Source organism: Brienomyrus brachyistius, chromosome 16 (genome assembly GCF_023856365.1).
Source record: "Brienomyrus brachyistius isolate T26 chromosome 16, BBRACH_0.4, whole genome shotgun sequence".
In the NCBI taxonomy this organism is placed as follows: domain Eukaryota; kingdom Metazoa; phylum Chordata; class Actinopteri; order Osteoglossiformes; family Mormyridae; genus Brienomyrus; species Brienomyrus brachyistius.
In genome coordinates, this window is record NC_064548.1 from 1965638 (window position 1) to 1987477 (window position 21840).

A 21840-nucleotide genomic window follows, 5' to 3' on the forward strand; every position below is an offset into this window, starting at 1 on the left:
TGCTGAATGTCAAAAGTCTAACTGTTTGAAAGGGATTTGTACGATGTATTCTGCACTGATGCGAAAACTGTGTAAATAGATTTTCAAAAGGTAATTTGGTTCAGCTAACATAGACAGTGTGCACGTCGACATATTTTTAGCGTATTTTGGCCCCATAATCCTTATAAAATGAAGTATATATCAATACTTACAGGAAAGCTAGTACATAGCCACAGGGGCGCTGCTAAGGATTTTGGGCCCCATGAAAAGAATCTTGACAGGGCCCCCAACACATTTATTGGGGGCTTCTCTGGGCCCCCTCTCAGTCATGGGCCCCGAGAATCGTCATCGTTTACCCCCCCTTTAAAGCGCCCCTGCATAGCCATAACAAGCACGATCCAGTATAATAATACTACTGTGTGAACTTCCAGTAAAATTAAAAGCTGAATGTTGCAATCTGTTAGACATTTCGTCACCTTTTATTATCTGTTAATGTAACTTCAACATAAACCTGATGATCTTAATTCCATTTCTCACATGCACCTGTATTCTGGCTTTTTTCACTTTTTAAAAAAAAGACATCTGACATTTACCACAAAAGTTATAATACAGACAGTGAGGCACAGGACATCCTGAAATAGGAAGCCAAACTTACTTGGGACAACACAATACCTTGAATCAGCAGTTACTCTGTTGCTACAGTGTTAATTGCTATTGTTAGTTGTTTTTTCAATATGGACTGTACTGATGATACAAATATTACCAACAAATTGTTCACATTTAGAAATGTCTCCCAAAGTGAAGTGAAACAAATCATCAATACAGTCGTAACTGTGGGTCTGTTTCTGTGGGCTCTTCTTTAGGTTTCCTGACTGCTTGATGTCTTTGAACATCGGCTTTTTTATTTACCCTGCTGCCAGATTCTTATTGAAAGATAGGACTGATCTGCAAAGTGTTTTAGCTTCACAGGAGGTTTTTGAAGCCACCCAGATCCAGTAGACTATCCAGCACACACCACAAATAATCTCTCACTGCAGGCAGCCTACAGCTTTTCTGCTTGGGGAAAAACCCTCATTATGTAGATGTAGTTATTTTTCAATACTATGTCACATATCCCTGCTTAACAGTTCAAGTAGTTGCATTAGAAGGGTTCCAATGCAGGGCTACAAGAATGATTCCTGGCCTAAGGGGGGATGCCTTATGAACAGATGTTGGCAGAGCTTAATTTGTTTATCCTTGAGCAAAGGAGACTAAGGGGTGACATGATCCAGGTATATAAGATTCTAACAGGTCTAGATGTTGTTCAGCCAAATGGCTACTTCAATATTAGTTTAAGTACTAGAACTCGTGGCCATAAATTTCTGGAAATTAGCGGGACAACAATTTATTTCGTTATTTCAGAATAAATTCCAATTCAAAAACCTGTGGCTGCAGTCAGAAAATAATGAGGGAACACTTTAGTTTGGATCTGAGAAAGAACTACTTCTCACAGCGTGTAATTAGAATGTAGAACAGTTTGCCCGAAGGGGTAGTGCAAGCTAAAACCCTAGATCTGAACTTGACAATATTCTGGCAACTTTAAATTATTAGTTTAATTCCCTCCAAGTGTGCTCGTTGGCCAAATGGCCTCCTATTTGTAACTTTCTTATCTTCTTGTGTTCTTATGTGCACCACAGTGACACTCAGGAGAAGGACAAAGGTGAGTATTGACATCAGCTTTTGGGAAAAAAAATTTTTTGAGGTGAGTTAAAATTGCAGGGCTATATGCAACATTACTAAAAACATATAATTGCTGTTTTTATCTTAAATAACAAACAGTTACATTGAGTCTGGGTACAGGAATCCCATAATATCAGGTTTGGTGAAGGATGAATGTTTTCATTCTACTCATAAACACTAATTTGAGGTTCACACTGGAGATTTGCTGGTGCTTCGGTGCTTTCTTTGAGAAAGGTACAGGCGAGACTAGGAGTATTTTGATTAATGTGGATGACAAGAAAATCACCTCTCTTCTCCTTCCTCACAACTAGCGGACATTAACCCATGCCCCCCCATATACTCATAAAAAAAGAAGAAGAAATGGAGTATTTCTCATCACCCACTTGGACCTACCTTGGACTACGTTTTTGAATTGGAAATTTTATGTGAAAACTGAGAAAGTTTCTGTTACCATGACAACAGCTAATCAGGGGTGCGTTTCCCAAAACCATAGTACTTGTCAGACTCACGGCGAGTCATGCTCAAAAACTAACAAACTACTTTCACACCCGGTCATGTACAAAAACTCACAAACTGTGTAATATAATATTAATATATAATAATCATATATATATATATATATATATATATATATATATATGTCATCAATTTATTGTGTCAGTCACATAGCACCAATAATATGAAAAACTCAGAAATAGCAATAGCAGCAAAATAATGAGACGCTTCTTGCAGTGGTAAACAGAAAAACTTTTAGCTGTGGTACTGCATTTTGTGAAAGACGCTCAATCTGTATTTACGTTGATTTCAGTTCATTATGTTTCAATCACACTACGAACACTTACTATTCCTATTATTCCTGGTCCGATGTTGTTGCTTACAGAATGGTAGTGGCTGAATGGAATAAACAGATGTGTGTAATATCCAAACATCACAGGCGTCATTTCCCCAGTACAAAGGCAAGGATTCGTATATGACCGCTGTAGTGTCATTCTGCTCTTCCATTATGGCACTGACACCTGTCAGTGATGAAGGAGTACCTCATCAAAGTGCTGTACTCTTTTCTAAGGCGACCCTGTCCCTCTGAAGTTGTGTGTAATGAAGAAATTGCACAACACCCAATGGCCTGCATAGGGCTAAAATACACATATGTACACATACAAGGGATAATGATTTATTATTATTATTTTTGGGTTTTATTCTTTTCTTTTTGTTTGATGTTTTTTTATTATTTTTCAATTTTTTTACTGTATGTGGTGAAGTGTACCATATACCACTGGGTACACAACATTCTTTATCAAGCACTACACACTAACTGCATATGCTACTACAGGGATTGGCGATCTTATCCAGAAAGGGCCGGTGTGTTTGCAGGTTTTTTTGGGATAACTGTTCGATCAATTGTTCAAACCCAGGAGTGAAAACTCTTCAGTCGATCAGTCCTCTACGTACTACTCTAAGTAAGTTTAGCTGAGATAAGGGGATTAAATGAGTGGCTAAAATGGTGGTGTAGGAAAGAGGGGTTTAGGTTTATGGGGCACTGGAAGACTTCTGGAACAGGTGGGACCTGTTCAAGCCGGACGGGTTGCATCTGAACCAGAGGGGAAAGAGTGTATTGGGGAGGAGTATGTGTAGAGTAGCTGAGGAATGTTTAAACTAGGGACTGGGGGGGCAGGGGCGCCGCTAGCAATTTTGGGCCCTATGACAAAATATGAGGTTGGGCCCCCCTACCACACCCATTCAGATCTCTGGGGGCCCCTAAAGGGCGTGGACCCTTAGAATTGTCCCAACTTTCCCCCCCTTAGCGGCGCCCCTGCTGGGGGGCAGGGAGGTTAGTTAAGAATTTAGGTAGGGAGAGATGGAAAGCCCCATTAAAAGTGGACACTGTAATAGGCCTACCCTTTGCTGTCTGTACTTAAACACTAGGAGTATTAGAAACAAAATTCATGATTTAGAGGCTTTAATATCATCAGACACTTACGACATTATAGGAATAACTGCAACATGGATGACTGACAATGATGGTGAAGAATATAATATGGATGGTTATATGTTGTTCCGTAGAGACCAGATAGGCGAGAAGGGAGGTGATGTTGCAGTATATGGAAAAGAAAACTTGCAGGCAAGGGAGCTCACTGATAAAAATAAAAGTACAGAAATTGTATGGATAAAACTAAATGCTAAAAACTCAAATGGCCTTATTGTCGGGGTTTGTTATAGAGCACCTAATGTAGCTGCAGAGGAAAGCAGAATGTTGTATGACGATATCAGTAATATGAGTAACAAAAATTATGTGGTGGTTATGTGTGATTTTAATTTGCCTGGGATTCAGTGGGACAATCTCTGGTTCCTCTGTAAATGCACTTGAGATGGTGGAATTAGTAGGGGATTGTTTTTTACTCAGTCTGTAAATACCCCTACCTGGGGAGAAGCCCTTCTTGATCTTGTTTTCTCTAACAACCAGGATATGATTGGAAAATTAGAGGTTTTAGAACCATTGAACGGTAGTGATCATGGCATGGTTAAATTTCAGGTTAATTTTAGTGTCCAAAGAACAAAGTCCAAAAGAAAAGTATACAATGTTGTGGCTAACTTTAATGGTATGAGACTGAAACTGTAACCTGTAAACTGGATGGAGGCATGGAAATTTTTTAAAAGCACATTGTTGCAAGTGCAAGAGGACTTCATACTTGTTTCCAGCAAAACTAAATCTAGGAAACTACAACCAAGGTGGTTTACTAAGGAAATTAAGAATAAAGTCAGAAGGAAAAGGGCTACAGGTTGAGTTAAAAAACAACATTAGACTCTCTAAGAGGAATGTCGAAAGAAAAATAGCATTGGAGGCTAAGGGTGACAATAAAAGTTTCTTTTATTGTCAAAAAGAGCTCTAAAAGCTGAAATCACTAATTTGTAGGATAGCAAGGGGCTTATAATTGAAAATGAAATTGATATACATGCTCCTAAACCTCGTGGACAGCCCTCCCAGAAGAGTTGAAGCTGTTATAGCTGCAAAGGGTGGGCCAACTCCATATTAAAGCCTATATATTAAGAGTGGGATGTCATTAAAGTTCATGTGTCTGTAAAGTCAGGTGTCAGGGGACAAAGGGGAGCCCGAGGGAGCCACAGCGGGCGACGGCGGCAGCCAGAGGAGCAGCATACGACCGGAGCAGGAGGGGACTTCACAGAGGGCGAGGAGACAGGCACAGAGAGTGACGCAGGAGGCAAGGAGGAAGCAGGAGGGGGCACCGGGTAAGGCGAAGAGGAAGGCGGAGGGGACCATGGCGCAGGTGAGATGGAGGGGAAAGCCGGCGCAGGCGACGGCACAGCCAAAGCCGGGGAAGGCACCGTCTGACACCGAGCTGCAGTGGGGGGACCTGCAGGCAACTGAGGAGTCGAAGCATGGGAACCCGGAGGCTGCCGACGGGGCGTCGGAGGAGGGACCATCGGCGGACGATGAGCTCTCGGAGGGGGACCCGCAGGCGACAGCCTGACCGGAGCCGGAGGACCCGCAAGCAGCCGCCAAGCTACAGCCCGGGAGAGCAAGGGCGACCCCGGGGGCAGGGCGGGAGGTTGCGCCGTGTCCGCAGGGACGGGCGGCAGGTCTCCAGCCTCCGCCTTAAGTGATGCGACCAGCTGCAGCCTCCTCTGTCACGCGCCGCATCAGCAGCCGGAGATTGTCACAAAGAGGTGTGTGTTCCCAGGCGGGGACACCTCCTCCAGGAGAGTCCCGCTTCGCCTGGCTAGCTCTAGCGCCTCGGGGTCTTCATGGACCTCGAGCTGGTTGAGCCAATAGCTCACCTCCTGGAGCAAGCCGATGCGCTTGCTCTTGGCTCGCTGAGGTGAGTCTTTATGGAGCTCTGTCATGACAATAAGGAAAGATAAAAAGTAACTGTAGCCTACTGCTCCACTTGCTCCACTTATATCTCTTATAAATATCTAACTAGGGTATATGTGGTGATCTGCTAGAACTACATATACTAGGCAGTATAATTTATGCACTTACTCTTTCAGCAATTTTCTGCCAAGCCATTTGTATTCCTTGTACAGTTTCACCAACAGGGTTTGCTCTGCTACTGTGAAGAAATATCATTTACAAGATCCAGCTGATTTCGGTTAATGGAATGGATTTAGCCTTAAGTGAAAATCTCCACTAATCCAAGACAGGATTTTTCAAATAAACGATTTCTTAAACAACATTGATGGAACATGCCCCCCACCCCAGGCAACAACAAGAGCAGAAACTAGAAAAAACAAGCAGAGAAACAGTACTCAGTAACAAGGGCAATGGCAGACTGAAGAACAGGGTAGAACCAGGCACTTATGGTGCGTTCCATCTCATAACTCGGAAAATCTGAGATCCTAGTCAGAAATTTCAGTTGGAACACCCCCTCAAGTCAAAATTCTGACTCATGAACTGAAGAAGAATCAACATCAACCCCAAGCTCAGAATTCAAGATGGCTGTGCCCTATATCAACAGAAGTGAAACTTGTAGTTACACTGTTTATTAGCACTTACATCGTATTTGTGGCTCATTAAATTGGTTGTTCACACAATACTGTCCCACTTATCTGTGTACATGTTGCTATGGAGTTTTATGCGCAAGACACCATGTAATGTGTTATCAACTGATATTTCTAACAACAGCTAACAATTAACTGCGCTAGAGCTGGACTTCATGCTTAGTTGCATTATTTCTCGGATGTAAGATAGTCCTGGCTAAACGTAAGTGAACGAAGATAAAGCCCATTTAAACTTAGGTACCTTAAATCTAACAAGTTGTCCAGCTAAGCAAGAAACCTTGCTTTTGAAACGGGTCCCTGGTATTGTTAAATGGCTTTCTGACTTCTTGTACTGGAACGTGTGACATTCCAAGTTCTGACCTCCAAGGGAAATGGAATGCAGCATCAAATACAAATAGACAAATAGGGTAACAAGGAAGCAGGTGTGGCACACAAAACAATAAACCAATAGCAAGGGCACAGGGAAAACAAACGACAGGTGTGGTAACTTTGACTAATGAACACAGGACTAGGACCTTACAAGACCTGATTCTAAGGAAACACAGGGAAATACTACACTAGGAAAATAATCAAGAAATTAAGCACAAGTTAAAACCAGAATAGAACACAAGGAGGGCAAACCTAGAACAGGAACCATAACAAAACACTGGGGAACAGAAACCCATAAGTACAAAGAAACAGATGGTTGATCATTAGACAGTCTCGAAACCATGACTATGGGAATTACAGTTTCTAAGCCACACACTCAACCCATAAATCCATGCGGCAGTCCACAGAGTAGGGAAAACACAAGTGTATGATATGACAGAGGAGGAAAGACAGAATGACCAGCAATGCCTGCTGGCCAAACAGGGAAAGGTAATGGAAGGTCAGACAGCACTACCGAATGCCACCCCCCACCAAACACACGAACACTAGGTGCATGAGAATATTGCCAGAGCCACACAGAACAGAAGCACAAAAAGCATAAAAGGGAAGGGAAAAATAAGAAATTAATGGAAAGCAGAGAATTGGACAGACAGAGCCAGGAGATGGAACAAGGGACAAGGACAAAACAGGACGAACACAAAGAACTGGGAGAGGGTCATCAGACAAAGGAACAAGGCAGGGGATAGACCTTGGGGACCTGGAATACACGGAATGGGGAAAGGACCAGAGACATGAGGCAGGGTCGAGGATGGAGTAGGGGCACCGGAAAGGAAGAGGAGCTTGATGGGGCAGCAGGCTTGGGAACAGAGGAAGGGACTGCATAAGAACAGACTAGGCTCAAAGGGACACTGGAGGGTGATGATGATTGTCATGACCTGCGCGTCCAGTCCTCATGTGTTCCACACCCCCTGATCATCCACGTGTGCTTCCCCGATTGTGCCCAGCTGTTTCCTGTTATTTTGGCTTGTCTGGTGTATTTAGTCCTCGTCTAAGTCCGTATTCCCCAGGTCTGTCAGTCATGTTCGTCGTTGTCTGCTCTGTCTTTCCCAGTAAACCCTTGTATTCCTGCATTCTGCTTACCTGCCTCGTTCTTCCCCGCTTCCTGATTGCTCGCCTGACCCTGGGTGTCACAGAATGATGGATCTCACTGAAGAAGCACCGCAGCAGACCAAGAACCGGCATCTCAGTCTGCTGCACGAGGTGATATATTAGCTGAACCAGCCGGAGGTCCAGGAGGACCCGGTAGCGCTGGATTTAGCCAATCGGAGCGGCGATCTCCTGACGGAGATTTCCGCGCCCGAGGACATGCACCGCTGGGCGCCCGGAGTGCGTGCCTTTGGGGGGGGGGGATTTCTGTCATGACCTGCGCGTCCAGTCCACTTGTGTGCCACGCCCCCTGATCATCCACGTGTGCTTCCCCGATTGTGTGTATGTGCCGCAGACACAATAAACAAAATCTTAATAACAAATTAAAAAAAAAATTGTTTAAGTCCTAAATGGAGTAGGAATAAGTATGTAAATACTTATTAATTCCTACCCCATGCTCAACACTCTATCAAACAGACCAGGGATGAAACACAAAAGGACAAGGTGAGTGGACCATCGCAAGCCTAGGAGGATCGGCTGGGCTGAGTGATAGCATGTCAGTTGCTGGAAGCAGGTCCATTGGGCACCCAGATACCACAAGATGGGAGCTGGAGGGTGTGGAGAGCAATACCTGCAGGGGAACAAGGACACGTAAGGAGGCTCTGTGTGTACCAAAATTAACCTATTAACGCAGGCTGTGGCAGCAATTGCTAGACATAGCAGCGGCTAGGATAACATACCGAACAACATGGTGTACCAGATAAGGCGAAACTGCCAGAAAGTGGAAAAGTACGGACAGGGGCAGGGGCTGCTTGTAGAGGGGTATAAGACACACATGAATAGTAAGGAAGTCGAACTCTGCTGGGACACGGTGTGTCGCAGGGTTCCCAGATCGATCTGATGGAATAAAAAATGGAATAAAAGGTTATTGGAATAAAAGGTTATTGGACAACTCATCCACGCCTCCGGGTGATCTCTTCTCATCTATGGACCCGGTGGAGTCGGCGTACTCCAACAAATTGGGGGCTCGTCCGGGATGAGATAGAGATCGGCATTTGGCAAATACCAGACGAGACCTGAGTGGGCACAGAAGGCTGCAGGCGCGCCACTAATAAAAGGTAAGCAGAGCCTGTTTTATCAAAATCTGCATATTGGCTATATTAAATAAAGTAGTCCGAAGTGTCCATCAGGGCCGTCAGTAAATTGAGGCGGCGGATGAGTTTAGGTAAAGGAACCTTAAGGCTGGGTTGAAGTCCCAGGACGGTGGGTTAAAGTCCCACTGTGGTGTCCTTAGTGTGGCAGCCCCACTATTCGCTGAAGAGCGAATAGAAACACTGGGTAAGGGTCCCAGTGAGCTGGGTTAGAGTCCCGGGGAATTCAGGACCCCCGAATGCTAGTTGGCTAGAGGAATAAGGTTCTGCCTCTCTAAAACGGGTTGGAGTCCCGAGGTTAAAATCCTCAAAGTACTGGGTTGGAGTTCTGAGGTTAAAATCCTCAAAGCACCGGGTTGGAGTCCCGAGACCAGGGGTAAAAGTGTAATAGTGTTATTTTGTGTTATCATGTGTTGCGTGTGAGTCTATGTATTGGTGGTATGTGTTAGTTGTGTTTTTCCAGAAAGCGGTGTAGAAAGTGTGGCTGGATTAACCCTAGCCCCGAGTATATGGTTTTGCAAAGAGAGACGGATGAGTTAGAATGGACGGGGAATTCGATAGGGAAGTGGACGACGGGGGCTGGGCACCCCCAGTCGAAAAAGGGGCATGGAAGCCCCGTCAAGGCAAATGCAAGTCGTAGGAGTAGCGGTGTCAAAGGCAGCAAAGGAGAAGGAGAGAGATAGAGCGGTAGCCGCAGCAAAAGACAGGATGTGTACTGTGGTTCGGGGTGCGGGATATCAGCCAGAAAATAGACAGTCCTTGGGTGGGTTACAATGGCGGAAAGAAAGGGAGCACGCTAGTCACAGGGACGAGGCGGCTAAACAGAGGCAGCAGGCCAGGATAATGGGAAAAGGAAGTTGAACGTTGGCGGAAGGCAGACAGGACCAGGTGGCGTTTGCAGCTCGAGTAAGGAGAGAGCAGTTAGAGGAACAAGGGGGAGTAGATTCGCCCGGTCAGCGGGCAGGGACCAACACAGGGAAACTAGAGGATGGTAAAAAGGTGAAAATGTGGGGTCACATTAAGGGGGTATGGAAGGACGACCCAGAGCACAGGGCCCTCGCAGACCAGGTAGAGGAGCAGATGGCCAAAAAAGAGGCGGCACTACAGCGGGAAACCTCACTCTTAGAGGAAATGGTGAGGGCTCAGGCTCAGGGCTTTGCCCTCGATGAAGAGGGAGAGAGCGAGGGGGCGTGTCATTACAAGGTCTCAAGGCCCCCAAAGCACCAACTCCCTTTGCTAAGAGGGACGGGCCATACGCAGGATAAATATAGACCCTTCCCGATAGGAGACGTGCAGGCACTGGCTGATAAAATGCCGCCCCCAGCAGAAGGAGGAGGACAGTGGATGGATAAGCTAGACCAGCTCACTCAGGGACAATGTTGGCACTGGGAGATTTCCGGGCAGTGGCAGCCAGATGTCTGACTAAACACTCATTGCTGGAGGTGGAAGATAGGGCAGGAACACTGGCGCATCCTGATGACATTAGCTTGACAGCAGGAACGCCATGAGAGAAATGTTTCCTCCTCCAACTGGAGCAGGTGTCCCAAAGCTGGCGTGGGATAAAACCATACACCCCAAGGAATACCTGGATAAGTATAAGGAGGTGTTTGGACGCGTGTCACCCCGGACAGGAGAAGGGGCAGCAGGAATGGTTCCGGCGGGCTACAATGTAGGGGGTTCCAGAGGGGTGCGGGCTGGGATCCTGGACAACCCAGACTTACCGGGTGCGGACTCCCACGTGTTTTGCATAGGCATGTGATACACTACCTACAGTGGGCCAAGGACGAGGCTGGGAAGGAGGAGAGTGACATTAAAGAGCTCCAAACCCAATTGCTGGGAAGCAGATGGCGGCAGAGGCGACCACAGGGGTTCCACCCCCACAACCTATGCCAGGCCAGTGGGGAGAAACGTACCTCGCTCCACTCTACCAATACGGCGGGTGGGCACCCAATTGGGGGAGAGGACAAGGTGGTCCAGGTCGGGGGTCGAGAGGCCAAGGTTAGGAAAGGGGCACTCCGCAGAGAGGACAACCATGGGGAGGCGCCTGCTACCAGTGTGGGAACTTTGGGCACTGGGCCAGACACTGCCCTGCACCCACTGCCCAATAAGGGGCAGAGGCCGTGGGGGCCCCACCAGGGGACACATGGTGGCCCCAAACCCACAAGCCGCACCCCAGACAGGAGGCCAATATCCAGCTCTGGATGGCGGGGAGTGGGAAGATTTCTCCCTCCCCCAATGACACAACCCAAGAGAGGCCCGGGACAGAAGAGTGGCAGACCCTATGCTGTCCCTCGTGGTCATGGACGAAGAACTGCCATTTCTGGTGGATACTGGAGCCACATATTCCATTCTGAACATGGTTCCAAAGGATGATCAGGTGTCCACCTCCACAGTGACCGTGGTGGGCTTCTCCGGGGAGGAACAGAAACTGCCAGTGACGAAACCAGTGAAGGTTTCAATTGGTAAACAGACTTTCCTGTTTGTGATCTCGCCCACAATCCCAGTCAACCTGTTGGGGAGAGACGTCCTGGTGAAGCTGGGGGCCTCCATACTGTGTAGCGCGGATGGCCTGGTGGTGACAGTGCCGGAAGGCACCCGGCTACAGTGCGGGACTCAATACCAGGGCAGCGGTTAGTGTCTCATGCGGCCGGTGCGACCCCGTGCTGCAGACATCTACTGGGGGCCTGCTGGAGCCTGGCTATGCGGGCCTCCTCGGGGCCTACTCGATGTGAAGGCCCTGGATCTCACTCCTCGAGCCCTATTTCCCTCCGCCCGATCCACCTCATGTAACTCTGTTCTATGATAGGGATAGAACTGAGTGGTATGAGGAGCTTTTTTCTGAGCAGCTGGAAGGCCATAAATGGCAAGTTCCTTCCCAAAACATCTATGTGGGCCCTGAGGGGGTGGCCTCAGCTACCATCCTCACTTCCGAGCAGCAACCTTGATACAGGATGGGTCAGGAGGCAGTTCCTCACATTTCACTCGCCCTGCACCCCAGACATCAGGCCAGAGATCTCGGCCCCATGGTCAAAAGTCACGAGAATCTGAGGACTGGGTGGCGACCCAGATCCCGGCTGTCACCTTCTCCCCCACGTGCAATACATACTGCATTAAAGTGTCGGCCCATGACGCCGACACCCTTCAGCATGACCAGATATTACAGGACCATGTAAGGGAAAAAATGGACCACCCGGATGCTAAAGTCCTGGTGGCCTCCCTCCCAGATTCCCTGTGGTCCCAGAGCCCCACAGATGTAGGCCACGTTCATTGCTCCCCCATTGCGTTCGAACTCCGCCTCGGGGAAGGGCCCCTATGGATCAGACAATACCCCTACAAACCGGCCGCAGAGGAAGGAATAGCATAGACCATTGAAGGGTTAATCTCAGGCGGGGTGTTGGAACCCTCCTGCTCTGCCTGGAATACACCCATTCTCTCAGTAGAAAAGGCAGGTACCGGTAAATATCGAATGGCTCATGATCTGCACTCCATTAACAACCTCCACGCAGGCAGTCCCGAACCCCTATGTGGCTCTCACCAATCTGGCCCCAGAACAAAAGTGGTTCACTTGTATTGACTTAGCCAATGCTTTCTAGCTCTGGCTGATCACTCCCGGGACATCTTCTCATTCACCTACAGGGGGTGCCAGTTGAGGTACACTCATCTCCCTTAGGGCTTTGCCCTGTCTCCAGGGATCATTTCTTGGGGTGCTCTCTGGGACAGGGACAGGGCTGTCCCCTGCCCATTGATCTGCCATCTTGCATCACCCCAAACCAGTGACAGTCAAGGACATGCTGTCATTCCTGGGGCTCACAGGGTACAGCCGCACATACATCCTTGATTACACAGGTCTCACACAGCCACTTCAGGCCCTAGTGAAGGAACATGGGCTGAGACGACTGACTGCCCCCCTTAACTGGGACACTGCAGCAGAAGAGACGTTCATCTCTCTAAAGCAGTGCCTGGCGCAGGCTGCTGACCTTGCTCTGCCAGACTACTCCCTTTCCTTCTATCTTGGTGTTTCTGAAACAGAGAATGTGGCGAACAGCGTTCTGTTTCAGAAAAAAGGGGGAGAGAGGAAGGTACTGATGTATGTCAGCGTAGGCTCAGACACAACAGCCCCTGCATCTAGGGAAAGGCAAGGATGTGACCATTTACTCGGATTCAGCCTATGTAGTAGGGGCAGTTCATGTGGAATTGAGCCAGTGGGTGAGAGCAGGATTCCTAAAGGCAGGAAACAAGCCCATTAAGTATGAGGCCGAGATGAGGGAACTAGCGGAGGCACTTTAGCTGCCGAGGACAGTGGCGGTGGTCAAATGTAAAGGCCATGAGGTATCAGGGACCGTGGTGGCAAGAGGAAACCAGGCCACAGACAAGGAGGCCAAAAGGGTTGCAGGCTATCAAACGGTGAGGCAAATGGTAAGTGTAGATGAGGAAATCAAGCAAGAACAGGAGCTCACCAGAGTGAGGGTAGGACAAGAGCAGGAGAAGGCATCACCAGAGAAGGTAGTATGGATGCAGAATGGAGTACAGAAGGAACAGGCGTTATGGCAGAGCGCGGACAGAAGTCCGGCGCTTCCCCCAGGAATCAGGCAGGGTGTGATGGAGGAGGCACACGGCATAGGACATGTAGGTGTGATCAGACAATGGCTCCCACTTAAAAAATAAGGATTTGCGCACAGTTGAGATCGCACTTGGACTCAGACATTCCTTCAGTACAGTGTACCATCCCCAATCCCAGGGTAAGGTCCCAGACAGTCAAACAAAAATTGGCAAAAATCTGTGCACAGACAAAAATGAATTGGGTTGACGCGTTACCCTTTGCCCTTATGTCCATCAGATGCTCCGTAAATCGGGGAACGGGGTTCACCCCCTTTGAGCTCCAGACAGGGAGGCAATTCCCTGGTCCCCACAGGGAACTGAAGTGGGGGCCAGAACAAAAGGGGGACGGGAAGGCCAAAGCATATTATGATGGATTGCAAGTTCTCGTTTCAGATTTCTCCCGCTAGGTCCAAGAGGGGCAGTCACCAAGCAGGTACCGGCAAGCCTCACACGGCGGAGTGGGTCCTCCTGAGAGTCATCAAGAGGAAGTGGTGAGAGGCACAGTGGACCGGCCCTTTCGAAGTCACTGAGAGGACCACGCAGTGCGGCTGAAAGGGAAAGGAGACATGTGGTTCCACTGGAGCCAGTGCGCCGCGACACAGGAGCCAGGCAGATCTGTAGCAGAGATCCAGGAGGAGTCGCTGGGAAAGCACAGAGTTCTGGTTCAGAGGAACTAGACCCAACTCAGGTCTCCACAAAGGGGCAGAATAATCCCCTGACCTGAGAGGATCGGCAGGGTAGTCTACCCCTGTCCGGCAGAAGAAGCAGAAGGCCTCATCCGACATCAGACCGAGACCAGGATGGAGACGACTGAGATAAAAAGGGGGGCTTTGGGGGAAAACTATATGGATGCTATGCAGTGTGCTTTGACCATGTATTTATCCATGTTACTAATGTTAGCATTCTGCCTGAAAGCCCTGTCCGTACGACTGATCACATCCACCATAGAGAAACGTGATCCGAGTCTACCACACATTATGCCCCTCCTCTCCCTTCCGGATGGGGAGGAGGAGCTCAGGGAAGAAGACTTCCACCATAAGTAGTGATCTCCTAGCAGAGATCAAAAGGGGGAGTCGCAATTTCCCCAATCGCACAGGTGATCTCTTTTCAGATATCAAAAGGGGGAATTGTGGAGAGCAATATCTGCAGGGGAACAAGGACACGTAGGGAGGCTCTGTGCGTACCAAAATTAACCTATTGATGCAGGCTGTGGTGGCAGCTGCTAGACATAGCAGCTGCTAGGATAACGTACCGAACAACATGGTGTACCAGATAAGGCGAAACTGCCAGAAAGTGGAAAAGCACGGACAGGGGCAGGGGCTGCTTGTAGAGGGGTATAAGACACACATGAATAGTAAGGAAGTCGAACTCTGCTGGGACACGGTGTGTCGCAGGGTTCCCAGATCGATCTGATGGAATAAAAGGTTATTGGAATAAAAGGTTATTGGACAACTCATCCACGCCTCCGGGTGATCTCTTCTCATCTATGGACCCGGTGGAGTCGGCGTACTCCAACAAATTGGGGGCTCGTCCGGGATGAGATAGAGATCGGCATTTGGCAAATACCAGACGAGACCTGAGTGGGCACGGAAGGCTGCAGGCGCGCCACTAATGAAAGGTAAGCAGAGCCTGTTTTATCAAAATCTGCATATTGGCTATACTAAATAAAGTAGTCCGAAGTGTCCATCGGTGTACTCCAACAAGGGCAAAGAGGGGAACACAGGGTGGGAGCTGGAGGGTGGCAAAGTACCTACATTTTGGTGGCAGTCCTGAATGGAGTGTCTCCGACTCCCCCTTTGGGAGACTGAATCGACTAACCCGTCCCTGATACTGGTGACTGCCCTGGAGCTTGGAGTCGAAGCTGCATAAGCCTCAAACAGAGTGGGGCTCAGGGAAAGACCTATAAACCAGCAACTTAGCCAGGTCCACAGAGCGCCAGAAGACTGTTTAGTCTGCGCACCTCCTTGGCTAGGGCTGTGGGAGAGAGCCACAGAAGCAATCTACCTGCTTCAATCAGACATTTGCACAACCACGGGACAGGAGAACGGTTAAAGTTTCAGGCAAGTTTTTCCAGATAGCTGGAAGGACACAGTTCACTCACCCAGGTATCAGCTGGGTCAGGAGCTGGAGAAGGCATGAGGGATATTATTGTTCCCAGTTTGATGGGTGTCCCAGGGCCTGGGGATCATTTTTTAGAGTCTGCCACTCTTTCACATAGTGGTATGGTGAGCCCAAGGAATTGGGTGATGATCCACTGTTGAGCTTCAAGAGAAATAGGGATTTAATGTAAATAACAATACAAAAAATGGGACCACGAGGGGTCATATCTAATTGGGAGTAATAACTATTAAGAAACCATAAATAAACAGGCTAGGGAAACCATGCAACAAAGGAAGCAGGAACTAAAGAGGAAATAGGAAAAAAAAACCCAAGCAGCACAACAAAACACAGTAACATAGGCAATGGCAGGATGAAGAACAGAGTAGAACCAACCAGGTACTTAAATACAAACAGACGACCAGCTAACGAGGGGGCAGGTGTAGCACATACAGACAAATTAATAGCAAGGGCACAGGAAAAACACATGGGGTACCTTACACTAATGAACACAGGACTAGGAACTTACAAGACCTGAAAGGGAACACAGAGAAATACTACACTAGGAAAATAAGTGAAAATAAGGAAAATAAACAAGAAAAATAAGCACAAGATAAAATCAGAAAAGTACACAAGGAGGGCAAACCTAGAACGGGAAATGTAACAAAGTACTGGGGAACAGAAACGAATGAGGTTGATCGTTAACCAGTCTCAATCCCATGACTAGGGGAATAGTTTCGAAGCCACACATTCAGCCCATAGAGATATGTGGCAGTCCGGGTAGCAGGGAAAACACACAATGGTTGAAGGACTATATGACGAGGGGGGGCGCAGAATGACCAGCAATGACTGCTGGCCAAATGAGGAAAGGTCACAGTAGGTGGGGTCAGATGGCACAGACACTGACATATCCCATTGTAAATTCGTAGGGATCAATATGGGGTTGGTCCCCCATTTGCAGTTATACCGTGTTTCCCCAAAAATAAGACCAACCCCGAAAATAAGCCCTAGCATGATTTTTCAGCATGCTCGTAATATATGCCCTACTCCAAAAATAAACCCTAATTACTATCCCATGGATTGTACAATAACTAGAATGAGATGTGATTATATGTAAACAGGAAATAATATTTTGACTCCCAGACAAGATGATGCAAAAAGAAAGGAAATTCTGGTTCAAAAGGAAATTGAGTTGCAAGATATTCAGGATGGAATTTGGAGCTTGGAAATTTACGATGATGTTCCAGAAGAAGACGACATGACGACTATATTTGAATAAATGTATACACAGTAGATTTTTGTTCATAAATGTACTGTTAGATTGTCTACATGGAAAGATATGATTAGAAGGTGACATGATGTCTGTATTTGAATAAATGTAGATTTTTGTTCATGAATACTGGTAAATGTACTGTAGTTTGTTGTACATGGGAAAATAAGACCTAACGTGTCTTTTGGATCAAAAATTAATATAAGATCCTGAAACACGGTAGCAGCTGCTACTCTTCTGGGAAAGCTTTCCATAACATTTTGGAGTGTGTCTGTGGGAACTTTTCCCACTCATCCAGAAGAGCAGTAGTGAGGTCAGGCACTGATGTTGGATGTGAAGTCCAGGCTCACAATCTCTGTTGTAATTCACACAAAGGTGTTCGATTTGGTTGTGGTCAAGACCAGTTTTTTCCACACCAAACTCACCCAACTATGTCTTTATGGATGTTGTTTGTGTACAGTCATGCTGAAACAGAAAAGGGCTTTACAAAGTTGGAAGCATAGAATTGTCCAAACTGTCTTGGTATGCTGAAGCATTAGCAGTTCTCGTCACTATAACTAAGGGGCCTAGACTAATCCCTGAAAAACAGCCCCATATCATTATCACTTCTCCACCAAACTTTGCAGTACAGTACAGAACTTTGTAGTTCAGGCACACTGCGGTCACGTAGGTTAAGTTCTTCTGGCATCCACCAAACCCATCAGTCTGCCTGACAGGTAACCATGATTCATCACTCCACACAACACATTTCCTAGTCTATTGGCGGGGTGCTTTACACCACTCTATCCAAAGCTTGGCGTTGTGCTTGGATATGTGAGGTTTGCATGCAGTTGCTTGGCAATGGAATCCTATTCCATGAAGCTCCCATTACACAATTTCTGTGCTGGGGTTAATTCCAGAGAAAGTTTGGAACTTGCAGTTATTGAGTCAACAGAGTGTTGGTGACTTTTACACATGATGGGTTAGATTTTCCACCTGGGCAAAGCACGATGCAAAGTGGTTTCTTTAGTTTCCTAACAGCACATTGTTCATTTTCATTGCAAAATATAGGTAATTTTTCATCAAAATATTAAATGATATTATTACTGCTTCCCACTCATAAAAGTAGTGTTTTTTAAATGTGGCGTGTCTGGGTATTGCTGATGTGTTGCTATTTTAAGAGCAATGTCATTGCACCTTTGACCAAAAAAAAACATTTCTAAAGTCAGTGGTGCATTATTAAATGGCACTTAAGGGGCGTGTTTTAGAAATGTGCGGGCGCACGACGCTCATTATAGGCAAAGGCTGCACTAATGGTTTTTTGTTATTTTATTATATTTTATCCATCCATCCATTTTCCAAACCTCTTATCCTACTGGGTCATGGGGGTCCGGAGTATTCCATCATTGGTGATCTGGGACTGATTAAATCACACCAAAATTGAGGCAGCACCTGAAAGTGGTAGGAAAGGGAAGGGTAACCGCATACATTCATCTTGTTGTTAACGATATCTGTCAGATCTTTTTAAAACTTCATCAGGACTTTTTATAGGAGACGGCCTGTAACTGCCTTAATTTTGAGACATCCATCCATCCATTTTCCAAACCGCTTATCCTACTGGGGGGGTCCGGAGCCTATCCCGGAAGCAATGGGCACGAGGCAGGGAACAACCCAGGATGGGGGGCCAGCCCATCGCAGGGCACACTCACACGCCATTCACTCACACATGCACACCTATGGGCAATTTAGCAAGTCCAATTAGCCTCAGCATGTTTTTGACTGTGGGGGGAAACCGGAGTACCCGGAGGAAACCCCACGACGACATGGGGAGAACATGCAAACTCCACACACATGTGACCCAGGCGGAAATTCGAACCCGGGTCCCAGAGGTGTGAGGCAACAGTGCTAACCACTGCACCACCATGCCGCCCCCTATATTTTATTTTACTTATATATATTTTATTGTAGAGTACATCTGGCATTTTCACGTAATCAAACTGTTCAATAAAACAACAGCAGGAAAACAATATTTTAAGTAAAGAACAAACTGCATTACTAAAAAACCTTTTGAGTTTGGTATCAGAATTAAGCATGTAATTTAACTGAAAGGACATTTAGATTTCTAAAAATGTATTTCAGATATTTAGATAAGTCAACTGGAACATTACAATGCAGCCCTCAGAAGGTCATGGCATTCTTTGTGGCATGTTGTATGTTGTGTAACATTGGCACATGTGATGGATGCCTGTCGGACATAAGTAGGGACGTATTAGAGGACTTTAGAAGACTTGTGAGAGCAGAAAAATAACAGCCCGATTGCCTTTTATTTTAAAACATCTTCAAAACTGAAGGTTGTTTCGTTTGAACAAAGATTGCACTTTTTTCTATATGTTGTGAACTGCAGATCCAAAATTGAAATAAAAAACCCAGAAGCATACTTAAGTCCCTGTTCCAAGGAGCTTCTGCTTCTTCCATCTTCTGACATCATTATGCCGCTTTCGGCACTGTGCGGATGATCTGGTAATGCCAGAAAACAAGGACATGCTCACTGCTACCTCATCGCATGCCTGCTTCCCTTCAAAAGGCTTAGGTGGAACAGTGGTGCCCTCGTAGATGATATGCTCGTGCATTTTCACGTCACGCACAAGTGCTCCATTTCTTTACGCAAAAAAGCAAACCGGTCTGCTGGGCAAATGCACAATTTTAAATGTGATCCGCCGTAGATCATGCAGGTGAGGTGACGCGCCATTCCGACTGGTTCATTGCACGCCTCTGAATAATTTGGAGAGTTAGGACAACCTTTTTTTGCCTTGTGCTGGCACAAAATCTGTTTTTTTTTCTGCCGTCAAAATTGCTAAATGGATTTAGACATTCTGATAACTTAGTTTCACTTTGTGTTAGATCGTCAAAATACAGCCCTGTATGCCTCAGTACTCAGCAAACCCACTGTTACTTTATATGGTATGCCATGTCAAGGCTGAGTTTCTTTTGTTTATAATTGCTTCCACTTTGTAATAATACCACTCATAGTTGACCCTGGAATATCTAAGCAGGGAAGAAATTTCACAAACTGACTGCTATTACAGTACCATGCTTCAATTCATTGTGCTTCATTGTGACCCATTTTTTCACAGATGTTTGTAAACATGACTGCCTGGATAGGTGCTTGATTTTATATATCTGTGGCAATGGGTCTATATGAAACATCTTAAATTAAATGATTGAAGGGCATGTCCCAATACATTTGTCCATATAGTGTATTTCAGTGTATTATAATCCATGTTACTGTGTCTGCTGAGACATCCCCATATTTCACTTTGATATTATTCTGCATGACATCATGAAAATTGTCTTGTTCACCTCGGAACATTTCTGTTCTAGAATCTTGGGTGGGTCTGAGAACCAGTACCAAATAAACTTGTTTTGTTTTGGCTCCAGCTGAGCCCTATGTCAGAGACTTGGGTGGTTCGGGCACGAGGACGAGGCATGGTGCAGGCAGGAAGGGAATGTGGATGACCCACTTGTGGCTTGCAGGAAAACAGGGGTTTATTAATAAGAAAAACACAAGAAACACTTACAAAACAAAAGGACCATGTGTCATACCCGGCTCGTCCGCTCCTCGTGTGTGCCACGCCCCCTGATTACCCACGTGTGTTTCCCTGATCGTCTCCAGCTTTGTCTAGTTACTTTGATTAGTCCTGTGTATTTAAGTCCTCGTCTCCCCGGTTTCCCTTGTTCGTCATTGATGTTTGTAAGCGTGAGTTGTTTCCCGGTCCCCGTATATTCATTAAACCCGTGTTTGATCCTGTACTCTGCCTGCCTGCTTCCTGCTTGCACGCTCACCCAGCGATCGCGAGCGTTTTCGTGACACCATGTGGGGTAAAAAGGAAAAAACAAAGACTAATTACAACAAGGAGCAGGTAGGCAGGCAGGTAACAAAGAACACAGCATAAGACATCAAACAAATATCAGGATCAGACACTTAAATGCAAAACAAAACCAGGTAATGACACAACAGGAGTGAGAGACAATTAACCAATCGGGGAGGGGGCAGGGCAATGAGCAATCAAGTAAACACGGAAGGGCAGGCACAAAAACAGGCGACAGCTGAAACTAATAATTAAACTCAGGGAACTCTGACAACAAGAAACAGAATCTACACTAGAGGAATAACAGAGAGGTAAAAACACAAGCACGGGGCACAAAACATGAAGCCAAAACCAAAAACAAATCACAAGACACAGGAACAAGAAAACTCACAATGAAACACTAGGGAGCAAAATACAAAAACAGAGAAGGCAGGATTCAAACACAGGACAAATAGATTTGAAAGTAGCCACATACTCAACACATTGACCCATGCATCTGACAGGAAACACAACGACTGACAAGAGGGACAGGACGGCCTGTGACGACTGCTGGACAAACGGGGAAGGGACACAAGAGACAACAGGGGTCGACCCTGACACCCTTGATTAATTAACTTTGCTTGGGTTGTGATTAGATAGCTGACGCATTTCAATTAACATGTTAGATGAGGACATTTAATTTCAAAGCCTTTATAAAGATAATTTATATATATTGAACAATGACCTGTGTTGGGGAATGAGCAAGTGATCTGAAATTTCTCCTCACTATGTCATACTCTGTGAGCTCAGGAACCCTGCAGAGAATCCTGACTCAAGCTACTTGTACATGTGACCTTGTTATCTCATTCTTTACCCACAGCTAAAGAACATGGCAGGATTGGGACACAGGCTAACAGATGATGAGCTATGTCTAATGACCGCAAACTTTTCTGCTGCTTTGCTGGCTCCTTTTTCTAGTTATTATTCAACAGCCAGGGTTAGGATTTTGACTGCAGTGAAGTTTTTAGCTCTGAGAAAAAGACCTAAATGCTTTTCTTTGTAGCAGCCAGAAAGGTCTAGCATCTGTAACGGATGGACACCTGTCATGTGGGATTTCTCTTTTCTGAGAGATTAATACATGATATCTGCTAATGTAGATTATTCA

The 21840-nt window shown here is 46.4% G+C and overlaps 1 long non-coding RNA gene across 1 annotated transcript; it reads left to right on the forward strand.

The window, feature by feature from the left end:
• The first annotated feature begins 8519 nt into the window (after nt 1-8519).
• Nucleotides 8520-16975, forward strand: LOC125709985 (uncharacterized). The gene is made up of 2 exons (XR_007382891.1): nt 8520-8671; nt 14906-16975. It is a non-coding gene; the product is annotated as an uncharacterized LOC125709985 (long non-coding RNA).
• Nucleotides 16976-21840: the final 4865 nt, after the last annotated feature.